Source organism: Camellia sinensis, chromosome 10 (assembly GCF_055761805.1).
Source record: "Camellia sinensis isolate YWXY chromosome 10, ASM5576180v1, whole genome shotgun sequence".
Taxonomy (NCBI): domain Eukaryota; kingdom Viridiplantae; phylum Streptophyta; class Magnoliopsida; order Ericales; family Theaceae; genus Camellia; species Camellia sinensis.
In genome coordinates, this window is record NC_138970.1 from 10,751,778 (window position 1) to 10,776,740 (window position 24,963).

The window sequence follows — 24,963 nt, forward strand, 5'->3', positions numbered from 1 at the left end:
GTTTTACCCCTAGTTCCAGGGCAGCTTCCAAGCCAGCGATACATGCCTCGTATTCTGCTTCGTTGTTTGATACCTTGAACCAGAGTTTCAAAGCTAAAGGTATGTGGAAATTGTCGGGTGCTATCAGCAACACCCCTATCCCATACCCATATTGATTAAACACTCCATCAAAGTACATAGTCCAACTTTCTTCTTCAACCTGCAGAATGGCCTCATCTGGGAATAGATACTCTACAGCTTCATCTCCCTCCACTGGGTGATCAGCTAGGAACTCCACTACCACTCTCCCTTTCACAGACTTGCGAGTCATGTACTTCAAATCAAATTCAGAGAGAAGAAGCAACCAACGGGCTAGCCTACCCATAAGTGATGGTTGCTCAAAGAGATATTTGATAGGATCCAATCTCGAAACCAGAATTATGGAGTGAGCTAACAGGTAGTGCCTCAACTTCCTGGTAGCCCATACCAAGGCCAAACAAGCCTTCTCCAGCGGAGTGTAGTGGGTCTCATATTCTAGCATCTTCTTGCTCAGGTAATATAGCCTTCTTCACTTTATCCTCAGATTCCTGCGGAAGCATGCAGCCCATAGTCATGTCAGTTACTGACAAATACAAAATCAACAGTTTCCCCGGCTCTGGCGGTGACAACACGGGTGGGTTTTGTAGATACTGCTTGATCTGCTCGAAAGCGACTTGGCATCGGTCATCCCATTGGAATTTCTTTCATTTCTTCAAGAGACCAAATAGTGGTTCACAAGTCAAGGTTAATTTTTCAATAAACCGTCTTATGAATTGCACTTTACCCAGAAAGCCTCGCACCTCCTTTTCAGTCCTTGGTGGTGGCATTTCTAAGATGGCCTTAATCTTGGAAGGATCGACCTCAATGCCCGTTATGTAATCAAGAACCCCAGCATTTTCCCTGCTGTGACACCAAAAGTACATTTCTAAGGATTCAGTAGCAACCGATACTCTTTGATCCCTTGAAAAAATTTCTTCAAGGCGGTGTAGTGGCTCTCTCTTTCCTTGGACTTGACAATCATGTCGTCCACGTATACCTCAACCTCTTTATGGATCATATCATGCAAGATCGTAGTTGCAGCCTGTTGATAAGTAGCCCCAACATTCTTCAAACCGAACGACATCACCCTATTACAATAGGTCCCCCACGGGGTGGTGAAGGCAATCTTCTCCCTATCTTCGGGTGCCATCAAGATCTGATTGTACCCAAAAAATCCATCCATAAAGGAGAGCATCGCATGCCCTACGGTAAAGTCCATCAATTCGTCGATGTGCGGTAATGGAAAGTCGTCCTTCGGACTGGCTTTGTTCAGATCTCTGAAATCCACACACACCTAAATTCTTCCATCTTTCTTCGGCACCGGAACAATGTTGGCCAACCAAGTAGGATACTCAGATACTAACAGGAACCCTTGCATCAATCTACTTGGTGACCACTTCCTTGATTTTCAGAGCCCAGTCTGGGCGTATTCTCCGACGCTTCTGCTTGACAGGTTGGGCCTCAGGGTCAAGAGGGATCCGATGGTGTACAATCTCAGGATTGATTCCAGGCATATCTTCGTAGGACCACGCGAAAACATCTTTGAAACCTTTTAATAAAGCGACTAAGCGCTCGCATTCCTCCGAAGACAATGTGGATCCGATCTGGACCAGATGCGGATCCTTTTCAGTACCAACATTAATTGAAGTGATTTCATCAACCAAAGGTTTTACAAACCTCTCCTGCTCTCGATCAATCAAATGTTTCAAAATCGAAGGAATTTCTTCCTCGTCGTTTTCATCAAAGTTTTGAAAATCCTGATTAATGCAATAAACGAACGGCACAAAAAAGTACTCAGCAACTACGGTATCATTCTCATTAACAACTTCCAGTTCGTCAAATTCTTCGGTTACAACTAACTCAAAGGAAAATGAAAAAGACGACCTGGACAAAACAACGGCATCCGGGTTATCAACCCAAGGAAAATGAAAAAGACGACCTGGACAAAGAGGCCGTTCAGGGTTCCTTGGATAGGTCTATGCACTAACTCATAGTGCTTCCCAACTTGTTTAGCCTTGGCTCTTTCGGCCATCTCCTTTCCCTTTCTTACCCAATCCTCTTTGGTAGGCATATAACCTAGACTGAAGGTATAAGGGTTGTGTGGCACTTTGGCCAATTCAGCGACGCCCTTCTGGCCACTCCTTCCCAATCCCATGTCGGGCACATGTTGAAGCTTATTCATGAGGTAAACAGATTACACACTGACATACAATCCCTCATCAATAGCTAGAAGATCTTGCACTACCCGAGCCTCGGCCAAGGTAAACCCAGACAAGAAGACATCCTCCTCGCCCTGTGCAATTTCCAAGATCGGCATAGTAACCTCCGACGGCGGGTGTATGGAAGAGTTTCCAAAAACAATTGCTACCCCCTTCCCATTGGGGTATTTCAGTATCTGGTGCAGGCTGGAAGAGACAGCTCTTACTTGGTGCAGCCACGGCCGTCCAAGGAGTAAGTTGAAGGTGGTTGGAACATCCAGAACATGAAACTCGATGTCCTATTGGGCCTGGCCAACCTGAGTTCTAATCCGCACTGTCCCCATCACTTCACGACTGGTATTTTCATAAGCCCGGATCACCTGGGCTGTTGGTACGAAATCTGCGGGTTTCAACCCAATAGTATAGGCCGTACGCGATGGACACACATTTATTGCAAATCCCGTATCAACTAAGACAATTGGTATCCACTTCTCCTTTCACTCCACAGAGATGTATAATGGCTTGTTGTGCTCGGAGCCCTCAGGTGGTAATTCTTTATCTGTGAATGTCAAAGTTGGTGAAGCACCACCCAGGAACACAAGTCCTACCAACTATTCGGGGTTGTAATAATAAAAAGCTTAGCCTTGTCCATTGCTGTTAGGACGGCTTGTCTATGCACCCGTGAGGCTAGGAGTAGTCCCCGGATGGAGATGTCTACTTGAATCTTTTTCAGCTACTTCAGTACAGCTTCCTCCTCCAACAGTTTGTCCTTCTGCTTCTCTGTTTCCTTGTCTTTCCCAGATGCCTCTGGCTGGTCCAGGTGTGGGGGCTTAAAGTACCGCCCACTCCGGGCAATGTGGTCGACTTCTTTGGTGTACCACGTATCATCTGGGAGATTTTGTCCCCAGTCCTCATCAGTATGGGCCAGACGCAAATCATCAGCTTCCCACCACATTCCGTCGGCAACCGACAAATAACTGTCTGGTTTCACTGTACTTGTTTCCGTGTTCACAACACATTCTGTCCCCATAGGACCCTTGGCTTTTCTTGCCCTCTCATCAGTCTTAATTCTCTCTTGGTTGAACTGCTTCAGCGCGGCCTCCCGTTCTGCATCATCTGTATGCAAACTACCCAATTCCCGAGCAAAATTCTCCATACCGGTGCTCTCCGGCAGCTTCTCTTTGTTGTCAACCGTTCAGGCCATTGCAGACGTTCTTGTTTCTGACTGTCTCTATTTCAGCTGAGACCCCTCATCAATATCTGGCTCATCACTAAGCCACCCTACATTATCTATTGATTCATTCAGGTCAAACCAGTTGATGTGCACATCCCCCGGGTCCTGTCCGTCAAAAAATTATAGATTAGCGATGTCCTCCTCAAGCTCTGCTAAATCATCCAACCCCTGACTCGGCCTGTCCTCTCGGACTACATTTACCTCCATTTCCTCCGACAACTCCACATTCAGCTTGGCCTGATCAGTTGGCGTAATGAAGCGGCAAGGGTTGTATACTTTCTTAATTAAGATTGTAGAGCCCTCAAGCATGCCCTCTTCTGTCATAGCCACCACCATGGGTTCAGGTTTGGATATTGATGTGCTCATCATGCACAAGTCTGTGCTTTCTAGGATGAACAATGCTGGCTTAGACAGGTGGGAGGAAGTGATGTATATTCTGGGGTCGTATGGGACGACCATTGTTTGAATCAGGTTTACTTGTCTGGGTGGAGGAAGGGGTTGATTATGTGGTGGGAGGGGATTTGTAGTGACATTTGGCTTGTCAGAAGGTGCTATCACTTTAGTGTCAATGAGATCCTGAATCTCATGATGTAATCTGAAGCACTGGTCAATATCATGCCCATGCTACTGATGGAAGGCACAATACTTGGCTGGGTTGTGTGCAGGAGGGAGGGGATTTGGCAATGGCCATGGTTCGAGGGGCTTCAGATGCCCTTTTCTAATCAGGACCCTCAAGGCCGTTGATAAAGACATATAAAGTGGGGTGAAGGTCTTCTGGCCTCTGGGTGGGTACTTTGCAGGTGATGCAGTGGTTCCGGATGTGCCGGTAAAGGGTGTGGCTATTTTTGGCGCAGTGGTGACCATGCCAACGTCAGAAGTCTTTGCGGCTGCATTGCTACTTGTAGCTGCATTCAAACCACGTGTAAAGGCCCTCATGGTCAGCTCCTTCTCTTGGTTAATCAGACCCTGTTTCATAGCGTCCTCGATCTGTACCCCAACCTCGTGAAGATCAGCAAAGATGGGGAGGGGTAAGACAATCATCCTCTGCATCAGCTTCAGTTGTAGATTTCGCATGACCATCCTTATCTGGTCTTTCTCAACCGTCCTGGTTGTCATCATAGAGGCCTTGGCCCTCCACCGGGTAACAAAGTCAGAGAAGCCCTCCTTCGTCTCCTACCTGGTGGCCTCGAGATCACGAGTCGTGACCTCGGTTTGAGTATTGTAAGAATATTGAGCAACGAAGGCCTTGGCCATCTCTTCCCAACTTCGCTTCCATGAATCCTCCAGTTTAGCATACCAGATGGCCGCAATACCTGACAGGGTCAGACCAAAGAGGGATAGCTTTTGCAGTCTAGTTAGGCCCATCGGCCACAGGATGTCTGAAAAGAGCCTCAAATTAACCATAGGGCCGCCTAAACCGTCGAAGCGGTCTATGTGAGGCATTTAAAATTGTCCGGCAATGTCACTGCCGAATCCGTGTAGCTGTCCTCTATGTCTGGGATCGAGTTGACTCTCTGAGTTCGCTTGAATAACTTCTCAAGCTTGCTCACTTTCAAGGCTGTAGGATCGACCTCAGACTCGAACGGTGTGTCTATTGGATAGGCCGGTGCCTTGGAAGTCTGCAATGGGACTGGCCCTGCTGGAACGTCCGTATTTTCCTGGACATCAACTATCTCCTCGGGTATTGGAACCCTAGGTGGGGGTTGGTGCGAAGCAAACGTTGTTGTTTGTGGTTGTTGATGCTGCTGCTGTTGAAGCCTGGCAATTACTTCAGCCTGTTGGGCTACAACCTCTGTTTGACAAGTGATAACCTCTACTTGGCAGGCAGCATCCTGCTATATGGCCTCGATAGTCTGTTAGAGCGGACGCATCATATCTTTCATACTGACAGAGGGGTGTTGATCTGTCTGATCTGGTGTATATCCTCTTTCTGAGGTAGAAGTAGAAAACTGATCCCCACTAAACACAGGTGACTGACAAACCGGTGAACTATGCTAAACTCTTCTCCGTCTTGTAACCGGGGGGAGTGAAGCAAACACTAGTTGTCCTCTCACAAGATCCCCAGATCGATAAAGCCTCCTAACTCTGGTCTAGAGTGCTTGGGGGGAAACTGCCTCGTCGGAAGCAATGATGCACTACTACCTTGCAAAAAGAAAAATAAAGTAAAAAATGGAAACAACAATCAGCAAACGCACAACACCTCGGCTTAGATAAAGACAACACACAGTTGAAATCATAAGCTGGACAAACTGCACTCAAACACTGATTTCTGCCCCCAAATTTTCTGCCTCAAAACTGATATCCCCCAAACTGATACCCAGACTTCCAGCTGATACATACATTCCCTGTAGAGACACACTCTAAAAGCAAATATCAAGCAAGTAAGAGCCAAAACACCCCTATGAGGGGGTAAGGTTACCCTATCCTAGTTTCGTCAGGAACTAGGGTTTTACTACGCACGCATGCGGTTTCAATCAATCCGGCATTCGAGTGAGCAACCTATCCTAGTTTGGAACAGTCTCTACGGCTTCCGATATGCAACTAGGTCGAATGGTCAAAAGGGTGCCTCAGTAAGACCACCTAATATACCTCTCGCTCTTAACAATGAGAAGTGAAAGGAGGATCAAACGGTACAGCGGTGATCCAGATCGAACGTTTGTGATCCCATCATGGAAGAGCCCGCAACCAGTCAGCCTTATGGCACGCTTTTCCAAGCAAGCCTCCTGCAAACCGTTCAAGAATAGCAGACGACAAACACTTTGACTTAGGCACACCTATGCAAATGCAAATGCAAAGAAACACATAAATGTAGATAAAACAACATATCATGAGTTCGAGTCAAGTTCTCTAAGTCCCCAGCAGAGTCACCAGAAACTGTAGACTCGACTTTCTTCGCGCGCCCCCCTTTCGGAGTTGCGCGAATTGGTCTCTTAGAGTTCGGACTCCTATGACGGTTCTGAAACTAATCTCACAAAGTGTAATGTGAGACTGATAAACACCAAAGAGTCTAATCCGACAAATCATTTTGGAAAATTAAATTTTGAATCAAATAATGCCAAAATTGGACTGCTTTGCCAGATTACAGAGTCGCCACCTAAATATTTTATTTTTGGGAAATTTAGGAAACCCTGACTCGTGCCAAAGGCCACGTGTCCGTCAGCACCAAAGCTGCCTCGGTTCGGGAACTTGGGTACAAGAGGGGAAGGTCCTGAAATGAGCACCCCCTCTCGCCCGATCAAAGATCGGCCTCTACTGACATGATATGTTGTTTTATAAACCTCATGTGTTCTTATCCGGTTATTAGCTAACTTTACTATGTGACGCACATATACAAGTATAGACTAAGTCGCAAGACTTGGAACAAATCAATTCATGTTTGTTTTCGAAAATGATTTGAAAGTGCCACTCGCAAGTGGGCTAAAATGTGGGTTTGCCACCCTCAAGTGGGCTTAAAACATGATGATTTGCCACTTCGCAAAGTGGGCTTAAAATGCGCATTCATCGAATTGTTCCAATTCAAGCAACAAAGCCTTCATCCACAGGCATTCATGCAATTAAGCATTTAAGCAAATAGTCTCATGGCAAGCATGCTATCATGGCAACACTCACACTCATGCAAGTATGCTAAAGCGTAAGACTCATAGTGTACTCCGAGCCAAAACAAAAGCTAGTTAGAAATATGCATGATTCCTAACTATGTTAAAATGCCTAATGCAACAAATGCGATAATGCAATTAAATAGGCTCGGCTATCTAAGATGGCATATGAATGCAACAATTTGATAACATGCATTCAAATAAGTGTTAAAATACAATGCAGTTTGTATGATGCGCCGAGCCCGGTGCATGCAAAACAAATGAATGATGCAGACATGCAAAGCAGAAGGTATGCTAATCAAAACGTGCCCTAAACTAACCATCGAAAGCGGTTAAGTTAAAGGGAGAAAGAAGTGGGGTTGTAAGACATGGACACACACACGCACCCTTATTACAACATTGTGCCCTCTCGAATGAGGGTCAGAATAAATAAGCTAAGCTATACTAGGCTAAGCTAATTATTACAAATCAACTAATTAACTAACTTAGCTAATTAACTATTACAAGCCAATTGAATAACTAGCTATGCTAAGCTAAAAATATTACAACACAAATTGAATAATCAGCTACACTAAGCCAATTAAAGCAATAAAATGGCCTCACGGGCGAGGGAGACAAGCATGGTCGATTGGCTTCCTCTAAAAAATCCATCACTTTGCCATCGGTTGCCTCTGTTTGCACTTGCCCTAATTTTTGAACACAGAACCAACTTCCAAAACTGCCTCTGCCTCAAAACAGGAACATTTTGGCACCAAAATGGACTGGTGGCCGGTCGGCCACAAAAAGTGGCTACCGGCCACCTTGACTGGCCGATCGGTTATTGTAAGTGGCCGGTCAGCCACCTGCTTTTCCAAATTTCTGAATTTACTGCAACAGAGAACAACAAAGGCACAACAATGTATTTGTAAGGAAATGTGTGTACTGCCACCCTCCTCATCATTTCTCAAGCTCAAAGGAGTGTGGCACTTGGCTTTCAAGCTAACAATCAAGCATCTCAACGCATGATGGCCAAAGAACCAAGCTTGTACAAGCTCAGTGAATGCGCACATAAGACTCAAAGCGCCATCACCCTATCATGCATGATCCAGTGTGATGACGACCAAGAAATGTGATACGCTTCATCACTTTGAGTATGAAACGTCCCACATTTCTTGTGTTTGGATTAACATCTAATCCAAACACATGCAATGCAAACAACATGCTTATCTTGTTCACATTTTACTTGATTCAATTTTGTTTACACTCTTTACATTACCAAGCCATTCTTTAACCGATTAAGTCTCAAGTGATTGTCCTTTAATGAGAGAGGGGCTAACCAAATGATGGTATAGGACATAAGAGAGATCATGCCTTTGGCTAGGAGGAACCCCCAAAAGAGGGTTAAAGCCATTTGAGCACGAACTCTATCATGCTTAAACACAACCACATAGTCAACCAACCCTTAAAGCAAAATGAAAAATGAAGAAATGTGGGAGGTTGCAGAATTTCAGTGCTGAAATGGCATGCTAAGACACTAAATCATGTAAGCAAAGCATGCAAGACATGTTCAAGAGCCAAAAACATCAAAGCTAGTAAAGAGCATTACACAAGAGGCATGCAATACTAAGCTTAAATGATCAAACCAGCTCTGGATAGAGCTTAATCATGCCAAAACAGTGGCTAAAATGAGCTGAGATGGTAGCATGAAAAGCAAGAAAAACATGCTCGCATGTTGGCTCACAAACAAGGCATAAAGCATAACTCTCAAAAGCGATGAAAGAGTGGTATATGTGAGAGTGTGACTGAGCTATATGCACTGAAATCACATGCTAAATGATGCCAAGACATGCAAACATCACAAGCACAACATGTTAAGGGCCTTGAAACTCAAAGCTAGTAAAGGCCTTTGCACTATAGCTATGTAGTACATTGGCTCATATGACCAAGACCACTCAAAACAGAGTTAAAGTATGTCAAAACATCAGCAAAAACATGCTGAGATAGAGCTAACACAAGCTAGAATGGCAGGCTAACTAGTTAAGCATGAAAAACTAGTAAGCATGATTACACTACAAGTGCAAGTAGCAAGCAACAAGTGACTTAACCAGCCAAAAACAGAACTAAAGAAGGTAAAAAAAGTCACAAAAACATGCTGAGATCAAGCCATGAGATGGTAGAAAAACATGCTCACATGTTGGGGCATCAACACTTGCAAAGAAGACACAAGGAGGGGAGGCCACCCCCTCCTCTTTTGGACCTCACAACCAACTTTTTACCACTGAAAAACCTTTGAGCTTCACTGGTTAAAAGGCCTAGAAAAGTTAGTTTAAAAGGCTTTGAAAGATGGCTCAAAAGGTTTTACAAGCCAAAGAGCAAAGGAAGAAAACCATCCCCTAACTCCAAACAAACTTCAAACCACTATTTTAACCATAAAAATTGAGGTTTTTAGAAGTTAAAACCAACCTAAAACTAGCATGCAAAGGCGGCCAAATAAGCAACTAAGATAAAGTTTTAAAGAGGGTAAGGCTTTACCCTTCAAGCACAGCAACAAACAGCACAATTTCTGAGCCAAAACCAACTTTAGGAGCTCCAAACAAGCCTTAAGGAACCTCAGCTCCAAGATAGGGATATTTGATCACGGGCCTCTTTGCAAATATATGGAGAAAGCTCACTTTCAAGCACAATATATATATATATATATAGAGAGAGAGAGAGAATTTTTGCTTATAAAAATTTTGAACCCCTCAAATAGGGGAGGGACCTCCCCTTATATAGAAAACAAGCAAAAAGCTTGTTTCTATCCCTCTATTCACATGTATGGAGGATGCCTTCAATGACCAACAGCTGGCACATAAAATATCTGAAAAAGGGGAAAAATTGGCCGTCGGCCACTTCAGGTAGCCAGTTGGCCACCTCCCCTAGCCGACCGACCACTTCAAGTGGTCGGCAATAAGGAAAAGTGGCCGACAAGTGCCATAAGTGGCCGACAAGGCCTTTTCCCTCTCCAGGCAAGAGGCACCAAGGTTTAGCCTAAAAACAAGACCAAAACACAGAGGATTTAGAGGCTTAAAGATAGGGCACTCAGTCGAGACCTTCAAGCGCTCAAAACGAGCACAAACATGCGCAATCATCGAGTGCACAAACGATGACGTCAAAGTCTTGAGGTCGGTTAAAAATAGGGTGTCTACACCCTGGAATTCCACACATTTGCATAAATTTTATCATTAAGCCAACTTGTACGGCGAACCCTATGGAAGTATCATTATGCTAACATGTACGCATCTACGAATTCCGCAATGCAATGCCCTTTTTATTGTCGTCTCGTTAATAATGATTGAATAATGAAAAAGCCTCTGAATCCGGAGTACCCTTCGTAAATATTACGATTGGCTAACACAAAGACTTCGAATTCAGAGTGCCCTTCGTGGATATCACGTTTGGGATGAATAAGCCTCCGAATTCGGCCAACACAAAGACTCTGTTTCTCTATCGGCCATAGCATGATCCAACAGGAGCTGGTTCACTCTGTCCTTGACAACCGAATTTGCGACACACGCCAATTGTGTCTCAACCACCTTGGCCTTTCTTAGCTCACTCTCGGCTTTTTCCACGTGGCGCTCCAAATCTCGAATGCGGCCCTACCTTTGCTCGAGCTCTCTTTTCGCTGCGTGCAGGCGCATGCCGACTTCATACGGGCTCTCTTTTCGACCCATGTATACTTTCCCGAAAAATTTCGTATTCACCCTGGCCGATAAGTGACTGTTGCACCCCTAGCGGAAATATTTGCCGCGTGAATTCCACCGCCACATTAGGATCACAGACTATTGAGTTCAATTCGGTCATTGGTTTGTTCCCAATAAAGACCAAAAAGCTCTACGGGCGCGGCGGTCTACTCGACTCATTTCTCGCGACGGCATGCCTACTCACGGCCTTTGAGGCCCCTCGTTGTTGCACCCCATCCCTGGGGGATTTCGCTACTTCACCTCTTCTGGGGGACCTACTCCGACATTTGGGCGACTGACATCTCTGTCGCCCGTCTGTTGTAATGTTCCCTGTTCTTTGATCTTCGCCCCTAGCAGCGCAATAAATTTTAGCATCCAGCTCCACCAAACTCCTTCCTTCTCATTTACTGTTGAAGAATAATCTCTGAGACATCTATGGCCACGCTTACAACCACCGCCGACACTCAAGTTTCTGCTCGTTCTGAAGTTATTGATTGCCCCTTTCATCGTCTATGCCAGATCTGTTCCATGACGCTTGCGACCTCTTAAATACTAGATACCTCGTTCATTAATTACAAATGCAGCATTTCCAATGCGCCCCGCAGCTAACCCTGTATCTGTAGTCGGGTTTGGAACAACATGTTCAAATGGGGCAAGGGCAAATATACGATTCTACTAGGCATCTGATGTTATAGCCGAATCACAATACAATGTCTCATATGGCCAGACGAGCTTAGCATTGAGCCGTATATTTTATTTAGCAGATTATGTTACACGTTGCAAGCCGTATGTTGTATTCGGCTCTAGAACAACACCCAAATTGGCGTAAGCCATATGTTTTATTCGGCTCTAGAACGACTTGTCCAAATGGGGAAAGGGCAAATATATGATTCTACTCGGCATCTGATATTATAGCCAAATCACGATATACTACCCCACTTGGCCAGACGAACTTAGCAGTGAGCCGTATATTTCATTCGATAGATTATGTTATAGCCAAATATTGCAAGGGTAGATTTAATGTCGAATTATGCTACGTTGTCTTAGCCATTAATTTAAATTACTTAATGCCGAATTATGCTACAATGTCTTGGCCATTAATTTAAATTATTTAATGCCAAATTATGCAACATTGTCTTGGCCATTAATTTAAATTATTTAATGCCAAATTATGCTACATTGTCCTACTTAGCTATTAATTTAAATTACCAAATACAGAAGAGAGACCAAAAGGCGATTTTCATTAATAAATTGAGTACAAACAACCGTCATTTTACACATGAAAACTGCCCTATAAATGACTTCTAAACAAAATGAGAAAAAACCTATAAAAACTACATACAAAAGATACCTAACATAAAGCAAAATTACACTAGCACTATTTATTCTTCAGGGTCAGACTCCAACGGCTCAACCTCCTACTGCTCGTATGGAATTGGCTACTCCAATGTCACATTAGCGGCCGCTAGGGCTTTAAGCCAGCCATGTTTGAAGTCTCGATTTTCAAACTTGGGAACCTCCTTCACATACTTCTCCAAGGCCGCGTTCTCTCCAGCATCGAACGCCTTGGAAATCTCTGAGTCGGCGATTTCTTTCGCCTTCTTCGATTCTTCCAAATCGGCCTCTAGCTTTATGATTACCTCCTTGGCCAACTTGAGCACATCATCACTCGTGTTCACCCTTCTCTTCCTCAGAATTGGCCCTTGCTCACTCTTCTTGCGCTTTTCTCACCTCAGACTCGGCTTTAAGAGACGCCACCGCCAATTCGGCCAACGCCTATTTAGCCTTTCCCTTTCTGATCTCGGCTTTAAGTAAGCCTATTTGCTCGACGGCGTCATAGTGACGGTGACCGATTTTTGTGATTTTGCACGCCGCTTGAAACAAAACATGGGTAAGTTAGTTGGCATACAAAAGAAACGAAGTATTAAGTGTGCCAATTATGTACCAATATCGCCGACTAAGCAGCTAGTGCTATCGAAACCACGTTTGGTTCTACACGGAATGTAGCCTTGTCCATAGGCAAAGAAATTGACGAGGCCACGGTTAGGGCCACGACGGGGTCCTTCAGAGCCGATGCATTGCTAGAAACCAGCGCATTCTTCATTCTGAGTTGGATAATAAATGTCGCCGCCAAGTCTTGGGACTCTTCTATGGGAGGTCGTTTATCGGTTGAGTCTTCAGAAGAGTTGACCTCAATTTCAGTGGAGCGTTTCTCCCCCCTTTGTTCGGCAACTAAGTCGCCAGATGTAGACACCCCATTTTTGACCGCCCGCAAGACTTAGGCGCTTGGTTCAATACACTCGATGATGAAAGTTGAATTGTGTGCTTTGAATTCACAACAATTCGAATTTAGTTAGGCTCTTGAAATTACCTCAAATCTTCAACATTCACCTTGTTTGAACTTTGAGTCTCATTTTTAGGCCTTTTACCACCCTGAGTTGAGTTTGAACCCAAAAACAGGGGAGGGCATAAAAGCCCGACCGAGCCTCAATGATGGCCGGCCGTGGTTATGAATGGTCGGCCGGCCTTTGGTGGTGAATAACACTGTTTTGGGCGGGAGGCTGCCAGCTGTCCATTTTTTAAGATATTTATCACCTTTTGAGATCGAATTCTATAAAAACGAAGCTGTGTTATTGTTTTGAGGGTTGAACAAAATTTAGAAATCCTATATACACCTTGAGAGCTCATCCCTCATTCTTCTTCCTTAGCAAGCAACCTTTGAGCTAACATAGCTTCCTTATGTCATCTCCATACACCATGCACAACCTTGTCTCACCATCTTAGAGCCTTGGTTGATCTTTGAGAAGCATAATTCAAGCTTGAGAGTGTGTTGGAGCTAAGTTTGGATCACAAACAAAAAGCTTACCCCTCGAGAGGTATAAGCTTGTTTTCTTCTCTCTTGCTCTCATTTCTTTCATTTACTACATAATTTTTATTCTTTTGTAATGTTTTGATCCTATTTGACGTGTTTAAGGTTTGGTTTGAAGAGCTACCAAAAGGGTAGAGAGAGCTTGCTTTTTCTACACCTTTACCTATAGCTCAAACCCTTTCTTTTACACTCTTTTTCATTGATATCTATACTGATTTTCAGAGTTTTAAAAGGGCTTAAAATCATGTTTTGAGGTTTCAAAAGTGGAGGGGTTAGCCACCCCTCCTTGTTCTTGCTTTCCTAGCCTTGTTTTATCTTTTTGTTGTTAGGCTTTTTAGGCTCTTTTCATGCCTTTTAGCTTCTGTTTTTCACGTGTTAAGGGCTATTTTAGGGCTATCCAAGCCTTTTAAATTGGTCCATGCTTTGTTTAGTTCATTTGTTGTCTCATAAGTTGGCATACATAACTTGTTGCATGTTGTTATATAGCTTTTCTTTATTTATTTCCATGTTAAAAGTCTAATTTTAACAATCAATCTACCATCAATATAGCTTTTCTTTCATTCTTTGAGAATGATTTCAACCGATTGAGGTTGCTCAAAACATGTAAGAAAGACTCCTACTAAATGGCTTAATCTTTTCGAAGATTCATTGCCAACGGTATAGTCTTTCTCTCATGCTTTAGAATAACCTCTCATTTGACATTTCTTGTTTAGAGGACTTTAACGTCGCCATGAACAAATAGACTAAAGAATGGCAAGGCTTCATAAAATTGGCTTAAAAATTAGAACATCCCACATGAAGAAAATGGCTTAAATTGCTTAGACTTGGCCGGACGTTATGCCAAGTTCCTTGTGCCAAGAGTCATCACATGCTAATTCATGGCATTTTGATGATTCTTGAAGTGTTGCGACCGCCCTCTTTGTGCTCATTCCATGACAAGAGAGAGAGGTGGTCTTTTTCATTGCATTTCATTAAGTTTTGTCCAAAATTGTATCCAAGACCATCAAGCAATCATTTTGCTCATTGATGGCTTTGGAATCAATTCCAACCTTCTCTCGAGGCTTTTTCATGACAGAGAAGGAAGAAAGGGACAAATAGAGCTTGAGGACACTTTGTCTGCACTGGTTCACCTCAGAACACAAAAACAGAGTTTTGCACCAAATTGATGCACGACCAGCCATCTGTAGGCCCGACCAGCCATCGCTGATGCACGGTCGGCCCTCAGTGCATAGCCAGCAGTGCAATTTTGCAGGAAAACAGAGGCAGTGGCTGAAGATGAAACAGAGTTGCCTCGGACAGACAGAGTAGCTCTCAGGCGCTGTGCATGCAACCTTCATCCATCTTTACTTAAGCCTTTGTCGAATGCGATTAATTGTTTCATTAGTGTTATAATTATCATAGTTGTAAATTAATCTTGTTGTAATTAATTAGTTGTTGCTAGTTAATTTTGTAGAGTGTTGCAATTCATTAAGTAGTTAATTAATTATTCAATCCCATTTTGTAATTAGTTAGTTAACTAGAATAGTTAGTTAATTAGTTAAGTAGTTTAGCTAATTCAATTTGTTTTGTAATAGTTAGCTTAATTAGCTTAGCTTTAGTTAGTTAGCTTAGTTCATTCGGACTCTCCTTCGTGAGAGCGCAATGTAATAATGTGTACGTCTTCCAACCCCACATCTTTCTCCCTTTTATTTAACTGCTTACGATGGTTAGATTAGGGATATCATGTTTCAATTAGCATTCCTTATGTTTGCATCCATTTGTTTTTCATGCACCGAGGCACCGTTCATCATTCTAACTGCATTGTTAGTTTAAATACTTCTTTGAATACGTGCTTAGACTGCATGCTATTTCATTGATTCATATGCCATATTAGTAACCGAGCTTATTAATTGCATGTTGCATGCGTTGCATTTGTCATATTGTATAGTTGGGAATCATGCATTTTTTTTCTAACTGTTTTTGTTTGTTTTGGCTTGGAGTACTAGGTGAGCCTTTACTCATTTTAGCATAATTGCATGAGTATTGATGTTGCCATGTTTCGCATGCTTACTATAAGGCTAAGTGCTTAAATGATAAACTACCTGTATGCTTGTGGACGAAGGCTTATTGCTTGAATTGAAATAATTTGAGCAATGGTCATAGGCGATCACTTTTTCAAGTGATACATAGTTCGAAACAATTTTGCAAAACAAACATGAACTCGAGATATTCCAATTCTTGCAAGATAGTCTATACTTGTGTGTGTGGGCATCACATAGTAATGCTAGCCTAATAAACCGAAACAAGAGCATATAATGTTGATAAAAATCATATCATGATTAGTAGAGGCCGATCTTCGATCAGGCGAGCAGGGGTGCTCAATCCATGACCTTCTCTTCTCGTATCCAAGTTCCCGAGTCGAGACAATCTTGGTGATGACGGACACGTGGCCTTTGGCACGAGTCATGGGTTTCCTAAATTTCCCCAAAATATTTAGGTGGCGACTCTGTATCTGGCAAAGCAGTCCATTTTTGGCAATTTGATTCAAATCAATTTTCCAAAAGATTTGTCGGATTTGGACTCTTTGGTGTTTATCAATTTCACATTACACTTGTGAGATTAGATTCAGAACCGCGGGAGTCCGAACTGTAGGACTCATTTCAAACTTCAGAAAGGGGGCGCGAAAAAGTCGAGCTACAGTTTCTGGTGACTCTGCTGGGCAATTAGAGAACTTAACTTGAAATTCATGATGTGAATTTTTATTTACACTTATATGCTCTTTGCATTGGATTTGCATTGGTGCGCTTAAGTCACTGTGTTTGCCATCTGCTATTCCTGGATGGTTTGCCTGGAAAGCTTGCCAAAAGGCTGACCGGTCACGGGCTCTGCCATGATGGGAACACAACCCTTGGATCTAGACTACCGCTGTAACGTTTGATCCTCCTTTCACTTCTCAGTGTTAGGTGCGAGAGGTATATTAGGTACTCTTGCTGAGGTACCCTTTTGACTACTTGGACTAGTTGCATATCTAAAGCCATAGAGACTGTTCCAAACTAGGATAGGATGCTTACCCAAATACAAGGTTGCGTGAAATCGCTTTGTTTGAATAGTGAACCCTAGTTCTTAACGAAACTAGGACAGGGTAACCTTACCCCCTCATAGGGGTGTTTTGGCTCTCACTTAACTGCTATGTGCTTTACAGTGAAACTGTACAGGAATGTACGTATCAGTTGTAAGTTGGGTATCAGTTTTCGGGAGTAGAATTTAGTGTTGAGTGCAGTCCTACAGCTTTGATTACATCTGTGTGTTGTTAACACTTGAGCCGAAGTGCTGTGCATTTTTTGATTTCTGCTTTCTTTTTGCTTTATTTCTTTTTGCTAGGTAGTATAACATCATAGCTTCAAATAGTTTGGATATCCCCTAAGCACTCTGGACCTGTGTCAGGAGGCTTTACAGATCTGGAGATCTTGTTAGGGGATAACCTGTGTTTTCTTTGCCCCCCCTGGTCACTAGACGAAGAAGAGTTAGACACAATTCACCAGTCCAGCAATTACCTGCATCTAGTCAGGCTCAGTCTTCTATATCTGGTCCACTACGAGATCATTCGCCCATTTCAATGGCACAATATCCCCCGATTAGCATGGAAGACCTAATCCATCACCTTCAGCAAACAGTTGAAACCATGCAGCAAGATGTTGCTCGTCAAGCCGAGGTCACAGCATGTCTGGCTAAGGTCATATATAGGCTGCAATAATAACAGCCACGGCCGACAACAGCTTCTACATCTCATACACCTCCTACGGGTATCCCTGCACCCAGAGCCACAGTCCATACTGCTAATGCCCAACCTAAGAATCAAGGCAACCTGGTAGAGCTGATCCCACCACAAGCCTTCCAAGCTCCTGTGTATCAAACCGAAGCTCCATTTGAGTTTGAGGTTGACCCGACTGTGCTTAAGGTCAACAAGTTGGAAAAGCTTTTCAAGAGAGCACAGGGTGTTAACTCTATTCCTGACATAGAAAATGGATATACCGACTCTGCAGTGACATTTTCGGACCTGTTCAAAATGCCACACATTAATCGGTTCGATAGCTCTGGAGACCCTATGGTTCTTTTCGGCTATTCTCAGATATTCTGCGGCCGATGGGCCTGACCAAGTTGCAGAAGCTCTCACTCTTTGGCCGGATCCTATGTAGTATCGCCGCCATATGGTATGCGAAGCTGGAGGATTCTGTGAAGCAGACTTGGGAGGAAATGGCTAAGGCCTTTGTTACACAATACTCCTACAACACACAAATTTAGGTCACAACTCCTGATCTCGAGGCAACGCGCCGGGAGCCAAATGAGGGCTTTTCAGAATTCGTGACAAGGTGGAGGGCCAAGGCTTCAATGATGACTACACAACCTTCAGAGAAATATCAGATAAGGATGGTAGTCTGCAATCTGCATGGGAAATTGTTGAACAAAATGATCGTCCTTCCTTTGTTCACATTCACTGAGCTCCATAAGATGGGTGTTAAGATTGAAGATGCTATGAAACAGGGCTTGATAACTGATGAGAAAGAGCAAGCTAAGAGCCCTTTTGTCTGTAGTTCCAATGGGTCTGTACGGCCACCTAGTTCACCTTTTTGTCTAGACACAAGACCCAGGCAATCTTCACCTTCGTCAAATTCCTAGTTACCTCAGACAACGACTGTAGACACCCCATTTTTGACCGTCCTCAAGACTTGGACGTCACCGCTTGGAACACTCGGTGATCATCCATGTTTGTGTTCGTTTGGAGTTCCCGGAGGCCTCAGCTCGCGTGCCTTGCCTCAGGATCTCCGAACTCGACCGTTTAGTGTCTGGTTTTGCACCAAACACTTGCATCTTGCCTTTGAGAGGCAGGGTAGGGCTTGTAGACCATCCCCACCCACCACCGGCAGTGGCTAGAGGCCACCGGCTGGTTTTTGCTGCCACCGGCAATATATATTGCCGACCGGCACTATTTGTTGCCGGTCAGCACTTTTTAGTGTCGGCCGGCACTCTTTTTGGCCAAGATGGCATTTTTGGCCCGCCGATTACTGTGCATCTGCCTTTGCAGATATTTTAAGACAGCTATCTTGCTTTTGCTCCCCTCCATACACGTGTGTGGAGGGATCTCCCTCTTATGAAGCTTGTCTTGTAAGCTTTACAAGACAAGAAGTGCCATATAGAGAGGAGAGGCTCTCTTGGCTTGAGAGGTTGGAGAGTTTAGATATTTTGAGAGCAAAAATAGCCATTGTTAAGCTCTGGTTTTAGGGTTTGAGTTAGATACACTCCCTATATCTCTTTCCCTCTCTTTTGTGCACTAGGTGTTTTGTGTCTTACTATTGCACACAAACACCTAGTGTTTCACCTTCCTTTGGCTCTTGAGGTTCTAAAGGACTGGTTTTGAAGTTTTGGTGTTGGATCCAAGCTAAAGGAGGCCATTGGAGCACCATTTGTGAAGGGGTCTTCAAGGGTGAGAACCTAGTCTCCTTTTTCCCCATTTTTGCATTGATTTTCTACCTATCTTAGAGCTGTTTTTGTGCTTATTGTATAATACAAAAAAGTTCTATTTTTAGGCCCTCTTTATTGTTTATTAAGAGTGTTTTGTTGTTTGAGGGTGGTTGACCCCCCTTAGGCCTTGAAAGGCCTCATTTTGGGCCATTTTGTGCTAGCTCCGGGATTTTGGTGTTGGGGTCTCTTCACCACTGAAATCTTGAGGGATTTTAGTGGTGAAGATGATGCCTTGAAGTCCCAAGAAGGAGAGGGCCACCCCCTCTCCTTGTTGTCCTTGAAAATGGCATGTTTTGGCCTCTTGAGAGAGCATTATGCTTGAGTGTGTGTTGAGCATGTTTAGGTTGTTTTTCATGCTTATATATCCATAATATAACATGATTTTAAATTGGTTTTGGTACTCCATGCATGCTTAGCATAGTTGCCTTGTAATGCCTTGTTATGCCTTAACATGTCTTAGGTTGTTAGCCTTTGTTGGAGCATGTTTTAGGCTTAGTCTTGTGAAGATTTTGTGCATGTTTTGCCATGTTCTAGGTCTGTCCTAGAGTGTTTGGGTTGATTTTGGCATGCTTGATATAGCTCCTTTGTATTTGGGCTTGTTGGCCTTGGGTATGTGCATGTGTAGCATGACATCTTTGCATCGATTTGGTGATTTGGGGTCCCCCCACATGTTATTTCAGTCCCATTTCCATGCTTGTTTGATTGCCTTGCATGCCTCTTTAATGCTTTGGAAGCTTGTGTAGCAATGCTCCATGTTTTGACCATTATGCATGCTTTTGTTTTTGGGTCATTTAGATGCCATCTAAGTGGTCCTTAGGCCTTGTATTAATGTCCCAAAACTCTGTTTTTGGTCAATGAGTTCATGCCATGTTTGGTCTTACTAAGTGTAGTTCAATGCCCCATTGGTTTGCTTTGAACACTTGGGCTATTTATTGTATATTTGGCTTGATGTATTGCTTGGTTTGGCGCCATGTTTTAGCATGATTTCAATGCTTATGTTGCATGTTAATTATTCCATGATTCCCCCTTTCAAGTGTGCTTGAGGGTTGTTCAATTTGTGCTTAAGTGTTGGCCTTTCAACATATGTATGTGTGCATGTGTATTTGGTCCCTCATTGTAGCACTTTGGCTACTGTTTTAGGCCTATTTGGAGCTGCCTAATTCATGCATAAGTCCATCTTTCCATCTATTTGCATTGCCATATGTATGCTTGTATGCTTGCATAAGCTTGCCCCCATGCCATGTTGCATCCTTAGCTTGTATGCTTAGGTTGCATTGCATTTTGCATGCATTCCTTGTCCCTTGATTTGGTGATAGGGATTAGGACTTTGGTTTGATTTGGTTTGCATGCATTTGAAATCAAAGTTGCATACTTGGTTCTTTGGGCCATCATGCATGGAAATGCGTGATTGGTGGTCCGAGAATCGGGGCACATCCTCCTTTGAGTCATTAACATGATAAGGAATGTGATAGGTGCATAAATTGCTTGAATTGCATTGCCATGCAAGATTTTGCCCTCTGCTGCTGTGAGTTGCAGGTTCTGCAGGAATTTATTGCCGACCGGCATTATTTAGTGCCGACCGGCAGTCAATCGATGGCCGGTGGATCTATTTTGTGCCGGTGACTAAATGCTACTGCCGGTGGAAATTCTGCTCAGCCGATGATATCCCCCAGTGTCCTGAGAGGCATCCCTGAGACTTTGGAAGTTTTCAAAGGAGCAAAGCAGGGAAAACAGAGGCAAACTATGCATGGCAGTGCGATTCCGAGCCAGTCCCGAGCATGTGTTGCATCTGGCCCTCGCCCCGAGGCGGTTTACTGTTTTTCTTTAGCTTAATTTAATTTGTTAATTAAATTAAATAATTTGTAATTATTAATTAGCTTGCGTAGCTAATTAATCTGTAATATTTATTTGGTCCCTCCGAGTGAGGGCAAATCTGTAATAAGCGTGCGTGTGTGTGATGCATGTCTTCCAATCCCCACGTCTTTCTTCCCTTTTATTTACCTGCTTACGATGGTAGATTAGGGCACGTTTAAATTAGCATACCTTATGCTATGCATGCGTGCATTCATGCATTTGCGCTACATGTATTAGGCTCGGTACATCACGCTAACTGCATTTGTACTTCAAATTCTAAACTGAGTATGTGATAGTTGTGCATTCTCACATGCCATGCTTAGATAGCCGAGCCTATTCTAGCAACACTTTGTATGCGATGCATTAGGCACTTAACATGGACTTGGATCATGCATGTTTGCTAACGAGTTCTTTGTTTTGGCACGGAGTACCATGTAAGTATTTCCGCTTTAGCATATCGCATGAGTGTGAATGTTGCCATGACAGCATGCTTAACATGTGGCCAGATGCTTATGTGTTAAACTGTTTTGAATGCCTGTGGGTGAAGGTTGGATTGTTTGAGTTGGAAGAACTCATTGAAATCCGTGTTTTAGCCTACTTGCGAGTGGCAAATCCAAAACATTTTTCAAAACAAACGGATATGCAATGCTTATTTCCAAATTAGGCAATCTAGTCTATACTTGTTTGCTGCGCGCATAACATAGTAATTCTAGGCTAATAATTGGTTTAAGAATACATAAAGTTTTCAAAAACGGATATCACGGTTAGTAGAGGCCGGTCTTCGGACCGGGCGAAAGGGGGTGCTCATAGCTGACCTTCCCCGATCGTACCCAAGCTCCCGAGCCGAGACAACTCCGGTGATGACGGACATGTGGCCTTCGGCACCGAGTCAGGGTTTCCTAAATTTCCCCATTTTAAAAATATTTAGGTGGCGACTCTGTATCTGGCAAAGCAGTCCATGTTTGGCACTACTTTTTCAAAAATCTGTTTCTCAAAACGATTTGCCAGATTTGGACTCTTTGGTTCAGATTAAGAACCGTGACACAAATCGATTCCGAACTGTAGCATGAGGCCCACGCGGGCGCTGTTACAGTTTCTGGCGACTCTGCTGGGGATTTTAGAGAGCTTGACTCGAACTCGTGATATCCTGTTTTGATTTCGCTTATGTGTTTCTTTGCATTGCATGTGCATTGGTGTGCCTAGGAACACAGTGTTTGCCATCTGCCATTCCTGAACAGTTTGCCTGAGGCTTGTCTTGTCAAGACATGTCCATAAGGCTGACCGGCTATGGGCTCTGACAGTATGCGAACACAAACCCCGGTTTTTACCGAGGTACCCTTTTCGACCATTCGACCTAGTGCATATTCGGATCCATAGTGACCATTCCAAGTTAGGACAGGTTGCTTACCCGATGTTAGGTTGTTTGAGAACCGCTGTGTGCGTAGTGAAACCCTAGCTCCTGACAAAATAGGACAAGGAAACCCTACCCCAACATAGGGGTGTTTTTGTTCTCTTTACTTGCTATGTGCTTTTAGAATGTATTTCTACAGGGAAAGTACATGTCAGTTTGCAAGTTTGAGTATCAGACCTGAGGACACCAGTATCAGTATCAGTTATGAGAATCAGTTATCCGCGGGTATTAGATTCAGTATTTTGGGAACAGAAATCTGGGAACAGTGATCAGCAGTAGGGTACAGTTGTTTGGCTACGCCCGTGTTTGATCAGTTTGGACTGAAATGCTGCCTGTTTTTCCTTTCAGTTCAGAGAGTGGCAAAGTGGATACAGAATAGCCAGTGTCTCCCCTTGCTGAAGCAGGATTTATGGCGGCACAAAATACAGAAGAAGTTGTGGTTATGACGGCTGCATTGGAGCAGGGGACCGCTCCGCAGAGTGAGGCCAGCATCAGTATGTCACACCCACCCAGGTCGCCCGATGTGCACCCGGTTTGGGCTCCCCAGTTATATCAGGCTCGTGAGCCCACCACTTTTGAATTGATGGGAATGATAGGGGACCTCCAGAGGTCCGTGGCCGATCTAGCCTATGGAATGTCGGCTTCACCGCCAGCGGCGCCGTATGCCGGGAATTTCGTACCACAGGAGCCCCCGCTACTGGGGCGGATTGTGATAGAGCTCAGCCAGCCAGAGGTGGCTTCCAGCTACAGCCGCGACATGCCAGCACCAACCCAGACCCTTGATCAGGCTGAGGCCAGAGGAAAAGACAAGGCAAAGGTAGACGCCGACCCTATTGAACAACTGCTGTGGGCAGTCGAGGCTCTGAAAGTCAGAGGAATGAACAAGCAACAAACATCTGCGATCGTGATCAAAGCTGTGGATGATGCTTTCCCCGCTCCAATCAAAGGCAGTTCATGCCAGGTAGAAAATCGGGATGGGCCCCGTCATGCCCAGACAATGCCTGTAGTTCCCAACCCTGCACCGGGAAAGGTTCAAAAAGCCAAGGCAATGCCAGCTGACCCCTTCGCTAGCGCATCTGGCAAGAATCCCCAAACCTCAAAGTACCTGCCCCGAGGGCGCAGGGTCTTTCACGACCTCCACATGCCTTTGTCTAGGGCATTGCTAATATTGGCGAAGAATGGGCATCTTAAGCCTTTGGAGCCTCGGCCACTCCCGAAGAATCTCCCTCCCACGCATGATGCTACCTTGTACTGCGCGTACCACCAACAGTCCGGTCACAGTACCGATGGATGTTCCCGCCTTCGTCATGAAGTGCAGGATTTGATCGATAACAAGGTTATCCTTCCACCCACCCCGGTCAAGTCCGTCACCACCCAGTTGTTGGATTTCGAGGGCTCAGATACTGGGAGTATGTGAAGTGGACGCCTGCGGGTGACATTTGGTATATTTTGGATGTAGCGTCTGGAACGCATTTTTTGAGCATCGGTGAAACCGAGTTTTGTAAATCCTGGCTTGGATATCAAGTCAGTCTTTTTTTGAGTCTGTCTCTTTTTCTTGAGTCAGTCTTTTTTGCTTAAGGGTCTGTCTTGTTGTGTTGAGTCAGTTCCCTTTGTATATAATACTAGGTGATTCTGGGGTTGTTGTCCCGAACGCCATTTTGTTATTCTCTGTTTTTGTTTTGAGTCTATTTCTGCCAAGGAGCCAGTTACACCAATCAATCCGAACGGAACAGCTGTTGCTATCTCAACTTCATGCTTGCTTTCAGCATAAGTGCCAGAGAATTTAATTGGGCTGACAGTACATCTCGCCTGCTCCCCTGAGCGCCAAACTCATTGCATTAACCTAAGTTTTCCAAAAAGAAACCTTTTGAACACTACGGTGATGAAAAACGAAGAGGAAAGAATTCCTCGGGTTTTGCAAAATTTTGATCATTTTGAGAGAAAGAGAGGCGTGCTAAGCCTTTTAATGAGTGAAATCATGCTTGTCGGCGTGAGTACTGAGAAAGATCCTGGCTTGATCCAGATTGGTTCCACACTATCTTCGGCGCGAACGATTTGTCGCTTTCTTAAAAACTTTCAAAAGCAAATGTTTTACGCGGCCCTGTGAAGACTTGTGTGGAATCCCTCTTGAGGTCGCGCAGCCTAGGATCGCTCTCAGCCTCAAGATTCAACCCGTTGGTTTTCCGACTTTGAAGCCGTTCAGAACGTTCAAAAAGTTCAACGGACAAACGCCATGAAAGGCCCGTGTGGCCAGTTTTGAAGTAGCCCTCGAGCAAGAGGCACCAAAAGCCAAATCAGAAGGAGTAGATCTCACCGGAAGAAACTCGTGGAGTAACCGGGATGGATTCTCCGCAAATCAGTGCAACAGTCGTTCTCCTAGACACAGAGAGGCTTCAATTCAAAAAACCATTTGGCATGGACTTGCTACACTTTTACCCTTTGAGAGGCTCGCTGGGCCGAAAACCCGGAAGGGCGACCCAGGCAAAAGTTAGAGCAAGAGAAAAATACAAAAAAGAAAAAAATGCAAGAAGAAAAGAAAAGAAA